Source organism: Etheostoma spectabile, chromosome 8, assembly GCF_008692095.1.
Source record: "Etheostoma spectabile isolate EspeVRDwgs_2016 chromosome 8, UIUC_Espe_1.0, whole genome shotgun sequence".
Taxonomy (NCBI): Eukaryota; Metazoa; Chordata; class Actinopteri; order Perciformes; family Percidae; genus Etheostoma; species Etheostoma spectabile.
In genome coordinates this window covers 5,326,185-5,331,343 of record NC_045740.1, presented here as the reverse complement: position 1 = coordinate 5,331,343, position 5,159 = coordinate 5,326,185, and the positions used below count along the sequence as shown (strand labels likewise).

Below are 5,159 nucleotides of genomic sequence, written 5' to 3'. Positions count from 1 at the left end.
TAAGAAGAATGTAACATAATATGGATGTGAAATCAGCTATAAATAGCCTATGTGACAATAAAATTTGTTTTGGTTAAAATGAACAAATAATCGTGAGAATAATCGTAATCACAATATTGATCAAAATAATCGTGATTATCCTTATGGCCATAATCATGCCGCCCTAGTTACAGCAAAAAGAGTCATCCTGAGAGAGTGGAAATCAGTTTCTCCTCCTTGCTTTAAAAATGGCTGAATGACCGGGTTTCTTGATACTTTAAAGAAATTCGGTATACTCTCTCCAATGCCAAACCTAAGTTTCTTAAGATTTGGGGGGCCTTTATTAAACATATTAGGAGAGAGAGGTGTCAACAACTGTATTGTACTCTAGTGTATATTTCATTTTTTACTGCATTATGTTTTAATCTGCCAGGATTTTTTGTTTTCCAACCTGTCTTGGGCTACGCAAGACAAAGACAAAGACTCCCTCTCAATCCACTTGTGGACATTTCAATGATTTTACAGATATGTACGTATATGTGTGCACTTTTTACGTGAACTAGTTTTCATTTTGTTCCGTCATGTCTGTTTGTTTTATGTTGTTAAAAGGAAAAAATGTCAAATAAAATCTAAAAAAAAATAAATAAAGAACACTTACCTCAGGCAGACGCATTGCAGATGGCTACATCAGCACAGACACAGTAAGTAACATTCAACAGACTTCCACTGCTGCCCACTCCACATTAATTTTATCCATTTTCCACAAAGCTGAACTTTGTCACAATGGGCACAAAGAACAGAGAAGGAAGCCCTGTTTCATCTTTCCTGTTTCCTCAGCCAATTAGAATCCCCTGCCCGCCCACAGAGCCAGGATAACATGTTGATTCTTGATCACAAGGCGATTAGAGAAAAACAGTGTGACTGCTGCCATGGAAATAAGACGTTAGGCTTGATTCACGAAAAAGACAAACCACTTAAGCAAGTTAAAAGACTTCATGCCGGATAATATCACTCATCTGTCAAACACCACTTTTTTTTATTTTTTATTTTGAGATAAAAGGAATATAACAGCCAGCATGTCACATCCCGCATGTTATGGGCTTCTGTTTGTCCCAAGCCAGTATGTTGGGTTAGCTTTTGTTGTGTGTTGAAATATCTGAAGCATTACAAAAGGTGGGCATTTAGCAGCTGTGTCATTTTGAAGGAAAAATACAACTGTTCATTATTTGTCATTCCTTCTATAACACTTAAATTCAGTAGTTGGTGGTTCGAAAAAACATTAAACTTATATTTCCGTCATGTCAGTCAGTCAGTCATGAAGAAGAATCATTATAGGGAATCTGATTGAGACTTTCCCTGCAGACTTCTCAACAGAAAGATATAGTTCAGTTCGCAACACTGACACATGACAGGCTGCATTGCTGAACTGCACTAAAGGCATGTCTTGACACACCAAACACAAACCTGAACAATTAGGTGTTACCAAAACTTTTACACTGAATAATCTATGTCTCCCAAGAAAGAAGAGCAGCTCTTTGCAGTCAGTCTCATTTCATCATGCACCTAATCTCAATTACTTTTTCAGGAGGAAAGTATTCGAACGGTGTACACTGACGCAAACTTTTTTCATTCATATAAACAATACAGCACACTACTGTGTATGTCTCCCTCTTCCCTGTAATGAATACAGCTGTATTGGCTTTTTTCATGAAATAATTTTAAGTGCAATTAGGCAATTTCTATCACTGAAATGCGCAGACATCTTGGCTCTCACTGCCTTTCTACATTGGTTAATCCACCGTCACCTTTTAAGCGGTCTGCCAGCTCCTTTTGAAAACTTATTCAACGCGTTTACCTATTCTCTATTAAAGCATAGACGCTAGAATGCATTAATTAAATGATTTAAAAACGTCAAAGCTCAGCTTTGATAACAATTAGGGTGACATTAGTAGTTAGCGTAATATAAATAACGTTTTCTGGCTGCTAATAACTAACAGAACGGGTGGGTTGCAGCTCAGCTGTTAATACAGTTATGAATATAAACGATAACAAAAAAACAGATCCGCGGTTTCCCTCACGTTAGCTCCATGATGTTGATACGAAGGCTAAAAAAACCCGTCTTATTTGACACGAGGCTCAACAACGCTTCCCCAGCTTTTGTAATGTTAACGTTACCAAAAATTCCCATAACTGACAGAACAAAACATAGCTTGAAGCATGTTAAAGTAAAATTGTAGTTCGTGTGACAACATGAAAGATATTAAAAGCACATAATACGTGTGTAACTTACAGCGGGAAGCGGAGTGGTCTCCAGATTTTGCTTCAGAGAGTAACGTTAGCCGTTGTTACAGTGAGGAAGCAGTTCAGATAGTGTGCAGGCTCATCACAGCGCTCCGTGCTTTCAAACCCCGGAGCAGCATACAATCCACAGGAGCTGGATATTACCGTAATAGCCTGCGCTCCCACCAAAGCGCACATGTGGATTCTTTTTACCGTAATACATGAACCAGCAGTAGAACGGCCTTGTGGTCTACAGTGAAAGGCTAGTTTCAAAACAGATATGCCTGGATTCACAGGCAGTTATGGAAGAACTCAAATGTTTTAATTAAGTAAAAGTAGCAATACCACAGGGAACGTACAGTATCGAAATACACTTGAAGTACAAAAAGTAGGCCTACTCATGCAGTATGGCCAATTTCAGAATAATGTAGCCTGAATCACTGGGTTGTCATCCTTGATGAATGAATGTGTAGATCACACTTATGTTGCAACTGGTAAATGGGGGGCTATTTCTAAATACTAACCTGACACTCCAGATGGTTTGTCCTGCTTGAAAAGTTTTGAGGGAATCCAGCTGCCGTGCAAGGAAGTAAAATACATGACTAACTAAACGCACTACAATGCAATACTATTGACGATTATTATGGGTTATGGTAAAGATAGGTTAAAGAGTTGCATCTACTTTAATCAATCCCTGATTGAAAGAACTGACTAGCGAGCATGCCAAGTCAGCCAAATCAAACACACCCATGATGCACAGGTAAACAGCTGCATGCTGGGTCTATGCTAAAATGCACATGGTGGATTCTCAAGCTGTGACTTCTACTGCTTGGGACCTTCAGTTAGGTGTGCACAGCCTTTCAGCTGTTTGTGATAATATTCCCTGTTACAGCTGTGACTGCGGGGCTCAATTCTCCTCAAAACCTTTTAAATTTGAGGAGCGTGATGTAGTACAGAAAGGCAGAGTGGACTGGTTATAAAGCATTTGGAATGAACAAGCAGCAAAGTTGAACCTGGAGTAGATTGTAAAGGACTTTGCAGTGCACAAGACAAAGTGACATTCACACAGGTGAGTACAGTAACAAACTTTAATTTCCAGTTACATGCTTTATTCTTCTGTTGTGTTCACAGGCAATTTTATTTATTTAGCATTGCTATACAGTAGCTCTTTTTGTTTATTCATTTTGTTTATTGTTTGTCATTTTTGTGTAAAGGAAGTTTTTCCTTGTTTCTGGTTAATCGTTGTAAGGTTACATTATAGTGCAAGTTGTATAGGTACAATTGCTAATTAGTAGGCTGCAAATGTCCCAGGAATGTATTGTTGGTTGTTATTGTAGTACAAAAGGCCAATGTGGTGAGGTTTTCTCTATGCAGCAAAGGCATGCTCATTCAGAACTATTGTAGGAATGTCCCTGTCTGGCAACAACATGCCATTTACCTCACTTATATATTCTTTCACCACAACCCCCTTAATGTCGCTGTCTTGATGTCTTCATAGACCATGTGTTGTCTTTGTCCTTCTTGTCTGTTCTTGTATGTCCACTTCTTTCTCTGACCAAACCATGACACACTGTCTAGTCTGTCTATGTGTATCGTCTCTTGTGGTGTAAATGTGTTTCACTTGATGAGTTGCACCTGTAAACTAAAATTGACAACGTGATGCAGCAGAAAAGGATTGTGTTACAAACTGAACTTAAAGGTCCATCCATTAGTGACCGTTCAGTGTTTATAGAATGGACCACCAGAGTAAAATAGTGAAGGGTCACCCAACAACATCGCATTGCTAGCAGATGGGTCTCACACAACACAAATTTCACCATCAACATTAAAGAAACATTAAAGAAACATCAAAGAAAATAGATTTTTCATTGACGCTCCAAAATCACGTGGAGTCCACAGAGTATTGGAGGAGTTGCTGGCGTTCGAACTGTTTGTGTCATTTTTCAAGCAACAAGCAATCCAAAAAGAATGGTTCCAAGACTGCATACTGAATCCCAAATATGGGATACCAGTCACGATATAGACAAACAGGCAAGCAGTGGATTGCTAAGATATACAATGACTGGGGAAGGCTAGTGACGAGTCCATAGCAACCAGTTCATGTGTTGAATTTGTTATTACCCAGTATGCTTTGTTGAATGGTCTCAAGGTTTAATGTTGTCTTATTTCATGTGAATACTAGTTTACTACAGGAGTGACTTAGTATTGTAAGTAATGCAGTACTGCAGAAAGTGTGTATTTGGTTTCCATGCTTATTGTGTTTACACAACAATGTTAGTGAGTAAATCTACTGAAATGGCCACCATCTTGGTAGAGTGTGATGTGTAAAATGAGAAAGCAGAGGTTAAGTCAAGATTGTAAAAAAACAGTGGTTATCTGTACAGCTTTGCACAAGCACAAACAGTATAGAAGCCATCAATAAATTGTTGGAATGGGTCATGCCTTTTTCCCAAACATTTTGGAGGGTCATAGAAAAATGCATTGCTGGCAAAGGGAGGGTCAAGTCTGTTTTGACTAAAGATCCCAAAACTCCTCCAGTAGCTCCTTCAATAAAAAACAAACAAATCCCTTATCAATACTTTTTTATGGCTATACCACATTACTGAAACCTATGAATCATTTATATAAACGTATTTTGTATGTTCAATGCAGGAAAATTGCTTTGAGCACATGAGTAAAAGCAATTTGCACATGTAATGGCTTGAATGTGATAATCCCTATCAAAAACATACAATAGCCCCACCTGTACTGTACATACCTGAGTGTACATATCACTGTGCATACCTGGGTATATTTATAGGTTCATTGCATAGTTATTCATGATACTTATTTTAGCCATTCCAATGAAGCACCTCAGCATATAAACAGAATTGCGTGTGTGTGTGTGTGTGTGTGTGTGT

General features: G+C 38.4%; 1 protein-coding gene across 1 annotated transcript in view; it reads right to left on the bottom strand.

Moving 5' to 3' along the window:
• Positions 1-2,402, bottom strand: part of tp53i11b (tumor protein p53 inducible protein 11b) — a 43,591-nt gene extending 41,189 nt beyond the window's left edge. Inside the window, exon 1 of the mRNA XM_032523810.1 lies at positions 2,270-2,402. The gene's annotated coding sequence lies outside the window, so the exon portion shown is untranslated. The remainder of the gene's footprint in view (positions 1-2,269) is intronic.
• Between the last annotated feature and the right edge of the window lie 2,757 nt (positions 2,403-5,159).